The sequence below is a fragment of the Vigna unguiculata genome, chromosome 6 (genome assembly GCF_037176805.1).
Source record: "Vigna unguiculata cultivar grain cowpea cultivar isolate G323 ecotype 2 chromosome 6, ASM3717680v1, whole genome shotgun sequence".
Taxonomy (NCBI): domain Eukaryota; kingdom Viridiplantae; phylum Streptophyta; class Magnoliopsida; order Fabales; family Fabaceae; genus Vigna; species Vigna unguiculata.
In genome coordinates, this window is record NC_140797.1 from 27,766,118 (window position 1) to 27,779,293 (window position 13,176).

The 13,176-nt window shown below is 31.5% G+C and overlaps 2 non-coding genes across 2 annotated transcripts; one reads left to right on the forward strand and one right to left on the reverse strand.

Moving 5' to 3' along the window:
- The first annotated feature begins 2,972 nt into the window (after positions 1-2,972).
- TRNAL-UAG (transfer RNA leucine (anticodon UAG)) lies at positions 2,973-3,052 on the forward strand. Its single transcript has one exon. It is a non-coding gene; the product is annotated as a tRNA-Leu (tRNA).
- A 7,686-nt stretch (positions 3,053-10,738) lies between these two features.
- On the reverse strand, positions 10,739-10,895 carry LOC114189271 (U1 spliceosomal RNA). The gene has a single exon (XR_003605588.1). It is a non-coding gene; the product is annotated as a U1 spliceosomal RNA (small nuclear RNA).
- Positions 10,896-13,176: the final 2,281 nt, after the last annotated feature.

Here is a 13,176-nt window from a genome sequence, read left to right on the forward strand (position 1 = left end):
TGTGGACTATTAGGTGGTGGTTTGTAGTCAGAGGGACGAGTAGACACTCGTGGTAGCAAAGATCGATCAATGTAATCATCAAAGGGTGTAGAATCAAGATGCGTCCGGGGGAAGTTTTTGAAGTTGAGGATTAAGGATTGTGGCTTGTGAGTCTTAGGAAAAGCAACACTCTTACCAGGTTTTGTGTGAACAGGGAAAGGTTATGCTCTTGCTGGGTTTTGGTGACAGGCAAGGGCGGTTGCTTGTAAGTCCTAAGGAAAGTAATACTTTTACTAGGGTTTTGGTGAACAGGTAAGGGTTGTTGCTTGTTTTTCCACGACGCGTTGGTTCGCAATGGGAGAAATTCTCTTCCAAGAGGTGTTAGGGCGTAGGAAAGGAAACTAGTTGGTTCTGAGGGAATGGTGTATTATGTTGTGAGACTTGGGAGTATTAGATGTATTTGGAATAGTGAATGATTATTTATTATATTGTGTAGTGTACTTTTATTCTGTTAAGCTCATCTTGTCTGCTTGTGTTTGGTGATGATCGTGTAATGTGTTAGACGGGAGTAGATGATGTTGCAGGTGTTGCTAGTGAAGCATAGATTCAAAGAGGGGCTAGCTTGGGGAAAAGCCTTTATGATGTTTTCTTGTTTTATGGATTTTAAACATTTTGTAAACCTTTATCTTACCAGACTTGGAATTTGTAATCAACAATTATAGTTTGTTAATTTTGGTTTATTGCGGTATAATAAATGTTTTAAACTTTCCCGCATTTTGGGAAAATGAGTTACCATAAATGCGATTTTATACTTATTTCCTATTTTAATTATTTAAATTAGTATATCCGACCGAGATGTTACTGTGGATGCAATGTATGTTTTCTATTGTTGTTCTTATTGGCTGATCGAAATGTTGATATTCTAAAGTGGTGGTGATGAACACTTTTTTTGTGGACTATTGTTGGGTGTAATGGAAGGAAATTTTGTGACGTGGTTTTGCACAGTTGGGTTTTGGGAAAAATAATGATAATGGGATTGTGAAATGGAATTTTAGTGAATGATGAGTTGTATTATTGGATAACGATTCTCAAGGGACGCTCAATGGTTGTGACGTTGGTTATATGGATTTTGCAATTTTTCTATTCATGATAAATACAGGAAATTATAATGCAAGATTAAATTTTGAGTTTTTGGATTAATGGTCAGTTTGGGTTTGGAGTTAATAATTATGAGTGGAATATCCAATGGAAATATAATTTTAGGTACTAAATTGTGACTATATGTTAATTATTGATGTTTTTTTATATGATCAATGGAATGATGTTATAAGGGTATAAGAAGTGGTTTCGGGTTGCTATTCTCTATGGAAAATTTATAGTTTTGTTGTTTAGGTTAAATAATTACGTGCTGAATTGTTAATATTAAGTGGTGAGTATAATTTTGATTTAATAGAAGAATGCTTATTAAGTGAATATAAGGTAAGTGAGTCCAATGTTAAGAGGATTACAAGTGCAGTGTATTTTTTTCTCCTTATTATTTGAACTCTGAAGGTTGTATCAATTTTAATGAATAAGCACATAGAATTGGAACTTTTGAATATGGGAATGATTTTATGCTCAATTAATTTGATGGTGGGATGATCAAAATTTTTGTTGTGTATTCTAGAGAATTGGTTGTATTGAAACATGTTCATTTTAATATGCCAAAACGTTGTTTTTTGTATTCGACGAGTGTTTATTTTTCTGGTCTGCTCAATTTTGGTAAAATTGAGTTTTTCGGATCGTTAACCATTGGATTGAGCTAAATTTGCGACATTTGATCGATAACACGTTGTTCTTTCGTTTGACCGTTGTGATAGTGGTAAGATATAAGAAAATGACATACTAAATCAATATTACTTGGTGCTAATATGATTTGATTGATATTACTTGGTGGTAATATGACTTGGTTAAATTTATGTAACACATTTGTGATCATGAGGTGAGTTGCATTACATTGTTGTGTTTGTGCGATGATCATATAATGTGAGTGTTATACGGGAGCAAATGTTGTCATAGATGTTGGTGCAAATGCATAGGTGTGAGGAGATGTGCTAAGGAGAACTTTGGGATTTTTGGAAAGCTTTTGAAAAAAAAAATGGTTTCTTTTATGTTGAATTTTTCTTTGAATGTTTGTGGTTTAAAAGAATTGTAATAGGAACCTTTATAGATGTTTTTGGTATTTGTGAGGTTTTATTTGAATGAACTTGGACAAGTATTTATGAAGTTCCTATTTATAGAATGGTATCATAGTATTTTCGTTGGTTAGAAAGGAGGAAAAAATTTACATGTGACAACACGAAAGGGGTATTACAGGGCGAATTATAAAAAGATATTAAAATTTCAAAAATAGTTGTTTTTTAATAAAGAACTACATAACTCCTATTTCTTATTGTGAACAACACTAAGTTGGAGCAAATTCAATCCTTGTCAGATCCACATAAATATTTTTTTTAATAAAAAATATAAAAAAATGTGTTTGATTTTTGGAGAAAAAATATTTTAACAACTAAAAGGGACCATCTTAGAACAAACCTAAATCTATTGTCGGATTCCACTTTTTATGTAGTTTTTTCGTAGTTTTTCTTGATAAATTATGGTGACAACTCCATTCTTGTTTTCAAAAGATGTATTTCTTAGTGTCTTGTCGTGAACACGATGACAACACACGGGAGTTATGTTTGACTAAACACAACTTCAATTTGAGGAGTTATAAGTCATGCCATGCAAGTAGGACTCAGTCATGTACATAATTTTTTTCAAAACTTGCCAATTTGGATAATATCTCACTTAAATTGCACCATTGCGAAAAACATGTCCCATTTAATATCATGTAATCTAATTTATTCATAGTCTCTTTATTTTCTTCCTTAATAAAGTAAGTGCAAATTATTTTGTTATGTTTAAAACTAAATAAAATATAAAATTTACAAGCCCAATTATTAATAACAAAGGACAGTTTGGTCGAGTGGTCTAAGGCGCTAGATTTAGGCTCTAGTCCGAAAGGGCGTGGGTTCAAATCCCACAGCTGTCATGGTTTTTTTTTTCTTTGATTACCCTATATGCACCTCCATTTCATATATTGTGGGTAGGGAAAATTATATTATTTTGAAAAATATTTAATATAAATAAAAAATAAAAATCACCTTAATTTATCTTGTCTCTTAGTTTTGTATTGGAAAAAGTATAATAGCTTCATTAATGGATGCATTACTTCTAAATAAAAGGGTAAGTAACATGATTATCATAAGGACTAGGAATTATATTTGAGATTCAAGGGTGGCAATTTATCATCATTAAATATAAAAAAAAATCCATTAGTCCATAATCTTTTTAGCCTTCTATGGGGCAACAAACAACACTTTTGTTATATACCTTCTTATTAATTAGTTTTTACACCTAACTGAAGTTCCATGAGTAGGAAACGATCTTCCAAAAACTTTTTCATGAATAAGGATAATGCATGCATTTGACAAATCTAACAAAAATAATAATGTATACAACACATTGGAGATAACCCATGGGACTAGAATGAGAATGAATTCCACTTATTACTACATTAGTTTCAATGTATCGAAATATTTTACTAGGATCTAATTCATCTAAAGTGAGTAAAATGGTATAAGCCATTTCAATCACTAATGAGAAATTTATGTATATGAATATGAATGCAGTATCAACTATTAACATTATTGATTTTACTCTCTAAGTTGAATGGATCATTTTAGAGGATCTAGATCCATTTTTCTACAAGTAGAAAGCAAAAGTTCTGAAGATACCACAATTCTTGTCACAAGAACTTTACGTCTATGAAACTAGTCACTACTAGTACCTTGGTTTTAGCCTCCCAAAACCTTATGATTTTCAAAAATTTGTGAAACCATGCAAGCATCAAAATACCTTGTTTCCTCCTACATCTTATGAATAATGTAGTATTCACTTGTTATTTTCACCAACTCGGCATTCATTTTTTTTTTGGCAATAACAATGTCTTGATGTATTTTTGTTGTAATTGTAATTATTTATAAAAATCAAAGGAGCTTTGTATTCATGCAAAGTAACATATGTATAAGAAAATTGTCAACTTGGTACAGGAGGAGAGTATACAAGTGTGTAATTATATAACCTTGTTTCCTCCTACATCTTATGAATAACGTAGTATTCACTTGTTATTTCTCACCAACTCAACATTTATTAGTTTTTTGGCAATAACAATTTCTTGATGTATTTTGGCTGTAATTGTAATTCTTTATAAAAATCGAAGGAGCTTTATACTCGTGCAAAGTAACATATGTATAAGACAATGGTCAAGTTGGTACAAGTGGAGAGTATACATGTTTGTAAAGGAATTATGTTATCTTCAAAAAAATTTCTTGCTTTCTAGTTAGAGTAAAATGGATCTAGATCTAAAAAATTAATCATTCAACTTAGAGAGTAAAATTAGTAAACTTAATAATTGATAGGGCATACATATGCATACATTTCTCATCTGTGATTGAGATGATTTATTTTATTTTACTCATTGTAGATGAATCAAATTCTAGTAAAATATTTTGATACACTAAAATTGATGTAGTAATAAGTGGAATTGATTATCATGATATTAATACGAGTTGTCTCCAATATGTTGTATACATTATAACTTTTGTGAGATATGTGCAAAAGTCCTTTTGATGTTATTGTTGATAGTTGACAAATGCATGAATTATCCTTGATTCACGGAAAACTTTGTCAAGGATAAATATTCTTTAACAAGGGTAAGTGAAAAAAATTGCATGCTCCTTTTCTTCTTAAAGATAAAACTATTGTAATATTGAAACAGTAATAAGATAACATATAGACCAAAAAAAAAGTAAATGAATAATAGGAGAGGAATATATGTATTATAGATAATATAATGTGATAAAAATAAAAGATAAAAAGTGATATTATTAGTTAAATATTTAAAAATAATGAGAGTATCTAAAAAATAAAAAATGTTCTTTTTTCTCTTGAGCAAATTTATTGATGTAGAAAATAGTTTAAGAGTAGAAATGATTTTGTAGATGAAACTTTTATTTTTGTAGTATTAAAAAGTTAAGCTATCAATATAATTTTTTATTAATCGAGTTTTCTTATATAAAACCATCATTTGTCTAAAACATTTACTCTAAATCTTTCTTTGCAATCTTTGTAAAATTTCGACCTCGTCTTTCATCCCTTTGAAGATTTGCACCCACCTATAGACTCCTAGTGTAGAGGGCAACACATTTGTTAATTCAAAAGTGTGATTACAGTCATTTTCTCCTTTTTTTTCTTGAGTCAGTTATGTTCTATTTGCATGTGGCCTCTATAAGGTTTTCATGTGACCCCCAATACCCTAAACTAAATCTCTATTTTTTTATGGTCATAAGGGTATGTTCAGATCATTTATGTGTGTTTTCTTTGCATAGTTAAAGTTACTTGTGAGAGTTGTGTTATGTGGAGCATTAATAGTGTTAGGAATTTACTAACAAGGTAATGAAAGCTAATATATTATAATAATACTTAAATTTTTAATTAAGGCATTGAGGCTGTAATTTGTTGTATTAATTAGAGTAGAGTAGCTTTGATAATTTAATTGGTATAATATGACTATTATAAATGTTGAAATTCATGTGAAGTTTTGGTTTGTAATATGGTATTTGTGAGTTTGATATATCAATTAGATAAGTGGTGTCATTTTAGGTGTTTTTGAACTAAAAGGTAGGTATTTTAACATGAGGAATGGATAAAATTCTTGAATAGCCTCTTTGTGATCCAATATATGAGCTCTTCATCTACTGATTATGCAGACTCTCTCGGTGAGTGCTCTGGTCATTGGATAAAACTTGTTTTTTCAAAATATAAAGAGCAAGGGTGATGTTTGTTAGTGCAAGGTGGCTCTAGAAAAGGGTGATGAATAGAGCATGTAAACATTTTACAATTATTTTGCGCAGACATAATATAAGTGAACCAAAATTTTAAGGATTTATACTGGTTTACCTCCCACATTGAGGCTACGTCTAGTCTTTTAAGCAACTTGCTTAAAAAGTTCCACTAATCAAATCCCTTAACTTTCACGAGTATCATCCTCTTCAAGTATTACTAGTATAAACCTCTCTAGGTTACAATGGGTTTAACCTCTCCAAGTATCTTTCTCAATCTCTCATTGAGATCAAGAACTTTCATTTACAATAAACAATAATGATATCTCATGCAGAAGAATACAATCACGCTCATAGGGTAAACTTCACAATGTGAAGGATATTACAATGTTTAACACTAAACCCAATATCACTCCACAATGGGAAGTTAGAAAAGTTAAGAAGATTGGTCAAAGAGGAGTTGAATTAGTTATACAATGTACAATGTGACCATTTAATTCAATATTTCAGATTAAAGGTATTGAAACAAAGATTAAGACCTATTCACCCAACACTTTTGGGTTTAAACCCATTTTTTCAGAGAGAGATTGTAATATCCTGGCCAGATATTACTAATTTAAGTAAAATAGAAATAATAATAGTAATAATATCACATTGAATAAAAACTCTTTCCCAAAACGCGAGAAAATTTCAATTTTATTAAAACCGCTAAAATCCAAAATTTGTACTTTAACTCAAAGTTTACATATCCAAATATTGGTTATAAATCCTGTTCAAAAAATAGTAGATATAATCAATAAAACAAAACTCTCATGTTGCCCCTCTTTGATGCTATACCTCACCAGCTCCACCTGTAACATCATCTACTCCCATGTAACGAATTACACGATCATCGCCAAACACAAGCAAATAGGGTGAGCTAACAACATAAATACATACATAACCAAAATAAAGTGCACACACACACACACTCGGTCGGGAATCCTCCATACCCCGATTCCATAAAACATGGTCACTACCATGTTCATCCACGCTCTACATCCTCAGATGGTGACCTTAAGATAATCCTTGCTACCACAAGCCACAACTCGTGGTTCCACCTCTACAAGTCAAAACTAGTAGATAGACTACGGGACTATCCTGTTACGGACCACCATCCGTAACGCTAGGTTGAGTTCCCAATATGAACCATAATTTGTATTCTCAACACAAGATTTACAACCCCACTGGCCACAACCCGTGATTTTCCTAATCAAGTGGAGCCCATCCATATGAGCCACAACTCGCATACTCACACCGGTTTTCCAATATCACTAGGACACAACTCGGGATCACTAGGTGTTTACCCTCCATTTTAAGCCACAACTCAAGGAATGCCTTAGTAAGCTTCATCCTTAAGGTGTCATCCAAAGCATTGTAGAACACGCACCAATCCATTAGAACAACCTGTTGTCCCCTGCCTAAGCGCTGCCAACCGAAGTTTGGTTGTAGACCGCTTAGCATAAGCCTTTTGCCACCAGGCGCCACACGCTCCAAAAATCTCTAGATTTCCAGGTATCGCCCGAAAATCCTACACTTTAACGTGATCCATATTTCTCTTATGCCTATGCATTTATAATGCACGTATACCATTCCCATTTGAAACCATATCCACCTTCAAACCCAATCACAAGTTAAACCTAAATTTATGAACTCCAAGTCTTACTCACTGAATAACTACAATCACCCTTCCAACAACCCTCTTATAATTCCATCATCAAACCTCGACATTTAGCCATGTAATTCCATCAAACACAACACGTAGTGCCACTTTTCCCTCCGCTGGTGCTTGGCGGCAAGCCAGGTCCACTAGGCGATGCATAGAATTCTAGGTAAAACCCAAAATTTCTTTGCACCTATGACAACCCTCAATTCCCATGTCCAGTTTCACAACCCAACAGCTAATCATGCCTACAATTGTACAAATACTCAACCTACATCATATCTAACAACTTTTTAGTGCAATTCATACTACAATTAATCCCCGAACATCAAAATCCCAATTTTCCCAAAACCCTAAAATGCACTTATGATCATACTCACAATGATTCAACCTATTGCTCGAACCACAACACAATTCAATAATTCTTGACAGTTCGCAATGTATCCAGTTGCTAAGAACCTTTTTCCCTCGATCTGAATAACCCAAAAACCACAAAACACTAAAAACGAGCCAATCTTGCTTGCGCCGCTTGGTGGGTATTCATCGCTGCTAGGCGCTTCATGTAAAAACCTAAGAAACTGGGTTACTCTAGTTGTGTCGCTTGGCGGCTAGTTCATAGCGCCAGGCAGTTTCTGGCAGAAACCCAAAAACTAACAACAATACACATGGCTTGCTTGGCAGACCTTCAAGGCAGCAAGGTGGTTTTTAAAATTTCTAGAAACACGAAAAGAATCTAGAAAATGGCAAGGACCAACGATTCACATACAATACATACAACATCCAATCAATTAACAACATATTAAAGCACGACAGATTAACGCCTAAAATTTCTTAGCCCATTTTTTCCTTAGCCCTTGTTTCCTCTCCAAAGTTGATTCCAGCCCTCAATACTCTCACTACTAGGTGCCCAAACTCTCTTTTCTCAATGCCAAATTCATTCCTCTAGTTAAATCTCTCAAGGCCTCTCTTTTCCTCCCATCTTCCACCATAATTTAATTTAATTAATAATAAAAACGAAAATTATTATTATGAGGCATTAATGGCAATGGCCATCAAATGCCATTAACAGGAGGTCTTCTTAGCCCTTCCACCTCCCTATGACGGCAAGGGTTTCTGAACATTTCCCTTCATGACCAAAAAGAGTTTTTGCAAAAAGAAACCTATTTTTGCATAAGTTAAGGTTTGAACACACAATCACACACTTGCCAAGCAAATGCACAACCAACCAACCAAATCATGTTTCAAGATAATTCTTATACAACTAAGGTTATATTATCACGCACTAGGGTCAAGCCTATTTAAAATAATAAAACAATCAAATTAACACACAAATGACATCCACATGACTCAAACCCAAGTCTTCTCCTAATAGCCAAGTACTCTCAACCACTTGAGCTAGTATTGTTCCCTATCACAACTCCCCACATTAAATTTCATAAAGATTCCATTACCGAAATTTATATTAAATAATTATTTATTTAATTATTTAATTTTCTCGGGTCTTACAGAGATGAGATCTTAATTCTTTAACCTTATATACTTCATCAATTTGGCTAAGTACTTGTTTATTTGTAGTTGGAACGATGACTCTACTTCCTACTCCTAATAAATCATAATATTTTATCACTTTTTCTAGTTCTTCTGAGGTACCCGCATCATCTAACAAAACTTTCTTTTGCATTAAAGATTTATAAAGATGGCTAGAGAAGTTCCTATGAGTGTCTTCACCTCGAAATCTTAGAAAACGTCATATCTTTGTCTTTTAGACGAGTTAGAGGAAGACACAACATCACTTATCATTTGTTGCTCAACCATTGTGCATTTCATGTGTTGAACCCACAAACTGCAATTATTATAATGTAAAAAAGGTTTTATGTTGAAATGTTTTCTTCACACTTGTCCTTAACATTATGATTTGGTGTCTAAAATGAGAGAGTCAAAACTAATATGATTAACGTGTTGTGATCTTAGGAAATTTTACCTTTGAAAAGTTGTTTGTGCATTTTAACATAAAATAGAGCTCAATAAATGATTAGAAATAAAAAGTCTGATAAACTTTAGATTACACTATGGCAGTGTGAAAGCATCAAAGGTTTACCGAAAGGAAACATAAACTAGACTAGCTTCAACTTTTTTGTTCCATGATTAAAGACATTTCTCTCTAAATACTTGTCTGGCATAGATTTTTTTCGTTGTAGAAAGATTTTGCACATCCTCATATCCAATATGATTGTAAGTTTTAATGTTTATGGATTTTAATAAATGAACAAAATTTACCTAACAAAATATAGAAACTACAAAAAAGTGAAAAATAAAAACTCAATGTGAATACTATAATAAATTAACCTTCAACCTTAAATATGAACAGTTAAATTTGATATTACTACCAAATGACATAATTGGCAACTACAGAAACATAAGAATCCCAATTAGAAGAGCATATAACCAACCAAAAACAAGATAAAAACAATGTACACAGACTGAACCAACACAAACAAAGATTTCTACTAAAACAAAGAAGAACTTAAAGACTGTGGGAAAACCTGAACTACAAAAACAACACAACACTTAAGATCATAGATAAATATGAATAAACCTAAATTTCACAAACAAAACAAAACTTATGAATGAAATGTAGGGGTCGTGCAAACTTATGAATATATCCCAAAAATATATTAATGTTCTTTTTGCTCTTGTATATACCGTTAAACAAATTGATATGACTATTTCAGTAACTAACTTAAAAGTTAAGTGTACATTTATTCAACTTGAACCTAAATTTTAATGATGTTGTCTATATTGATTACTTACATACAATAAACTTGAAACTAAGACGTCAACAAAAATCTATATATAAAAGCAGTAATAAATGAATCAAATGTTATTAAAAGACAATGACTTAGTAGTAAATTAATTATACATTTATTCCAATGCATATTTTTATTTCACTCTAATAGATTAGAAGATAGAACATTTATTTGAAATTCACACACCATATTTTATTTTCTCTATACATTGTGGCCAAAGTTCTTTTGAAATAGATAATAGATAATATCTAGACATTATAATGTAAATTAAAGTTCATAGTAATATCACTTGCTTTAGCTTTTGTAGAAAATGTAGAGCTACAATAAAGGAGTTGCGCGAACACAAACTCCACTACCACAAATTATGGTGTAGCCTCTACCATTTTGGCAGACCTTAAGGTAGCATACCTCAAGAGTGCAATGAAAGTCTACCTTAGGCCACAGGCCTTCATGATCAACCATAGACCCTATCTAGGTAAGTATGTTGGACCCCATCGGGTAGTGCATGTGAAAATTGATGCTTGCATGGTTTCACATATTTTTAAAAATCATAAGATTTTGAGAGGCTAAAAGCAAGGTACTAGTAGTGACTAGTTTCATAGACGTAAAGTTCTTATGACAAGATTTGTGGTATCTTCATAAATTTTTCTTGCTTTCTACCTGTAGTAAAATGGATCTAGATCCTCTAAAATGAGTCATTCAACTTAGAGAGTAAAATCAATAATCTTAATAGTTGATATTGCATTCATATTCATATACATAAATTTTTCATTAGTGATTGAAATGGCTTATATCAATTTACACACTCTAGATGAATCAAATCCTAGTAAAATATTTTGATACATTGAAACTACTGTAGTAATAATTGGAATTCATTCTCATGCTAGTCCTATGGGTTGTCTCCAATATGTTGTATACATTATTAATTTTGTTCGATTTTTCAAATGCTTGCATTATCCTTATTCATGAAAAACTTTGCCATGGATTAATATTCTTTAACAAGGGTAAGGGAAAAAAACCGCATTTTCTTTTTCTTTTCTAAGCACTTATTTCACATCAATTTATTTTGGTTCAAGTACTCTTTTGGTCGTTCTATTTGTCAAGTAATGTTAGTTTGGTCGTCATTTTCTAAAAAATGATTCAATTTAGTCATTACCGTTAGTTTGACCAGATAGTGTTAAAGTCAACATCAAGTGTCAATTTCTGGTTTTTTTGAATTTTTGAATTTTTTTTTACACGTGTCATTTCACAGTTGTGCTACGTGTCAAAATGATTCAATCTAGTCCCTATATATGTTTTTAGTATCAATCTAGTCCCATAATAAAATTAAAATGTAAATTTTAGTAAGAATATCATCATAACATTTATACAAAAAGTAAATTGAGTGTCAATTTAAAGAGGGACAATATTGCTTCATTTTTACAAAAATTGGGACTAAATTGAAACTAAAAGCAAATATAGGGACCAAATTGAATCATTTTGACATGTGGCACAATTGTGAAGTGACACGTGTAAAAAATAAAAAAATTCAAAAAATTCAAAAATTCAAAAAAACCAGAAACTGACACGTAGTGTTGACTTTAACATCGTTTGGTCAAAATTAACGGCAAGGACCAAATTGAATCATTTTTACAAAAACAAGGACCAAATTGAGACAACGAAAAATTGGAGGACCGGTGTGACACTAGATAAATACAAGGACTAAAAGAGTAATTTAACCATTTATTTTAGACAAATATTAGTTTTGCACATTTTGAAAATCATGTCAAAAAATGGAATTGTTTGGCCGATCGTTTCCTACTCATGGAACTTCAGTGAGGTGTACAAACTAATTAATAAGAAGGTATATAATAAAGTTGTTGTTTGTTGCCCCATAGAAGGCTAAAAAGATTATGGACTAAAGGATTTTTTTTTGTATTTAATGATGGTAAATTGCCACCATTGAATCTCAAATATAATTCCTAGTCCTTATGATAATCATATGTTACTTACCCTTTTATTTAGAAGTAATGCATCCATTAATGAAGCTATTAGCTTTTTTTCCAACACAAAACTAAGAGACAAGATAAAATTAAGGTGATTTTTATTTTTTATTTACATTAAATAGTTTTCTTTACATTTTGTATTATTGGTAGATGTAAATCATAAGCATAGCTTTAGGTAAATTTTATATTTTATTTACTTTTAAACATAATAAAATAATTTGCACTTGCTTTATTAAGGAAGAAAATGAAGAGATTATGAATAAATTAGATCATGTGATATTAAATGGAAATGTTTGTCACAATGGTGCAATTTAAATGAGATATTATCCAGATGGGCAAGTGTTGAAAAAATTATTTACATGACTAAGTCCTACTTCCATGGCAAACACATTGAGAAAGACATCTTTTGAAAAAAGAATGGAGTTGTCACCATAATTTATCAAGAAAAACTACAAAAAAAAAAACTACAAAAAAAAAACTACATAGGAAGTGGTATGCGAAACTAGATTTAGGTTTGTTCTAAGATGGTCCCTTTTAACTAAACTTGCAAAATTAATTTAGTTATTAAAATATTTTTTTTCTCCAAAAATCAACAAAATTTTTTTATATTTTTTCAAAAAAATATTTATATGGATCTGATAATGATTGACTTTGCTCCAACATAATCTCTTCACAATAAGAAATCAGGATTATGTAATTCTTTATTAAAAAAGCTATTTGATGGTTGTTGATATTTTTCAAATTTGTAGTCTTTTCTATTTGTTGATATTTCAATATCT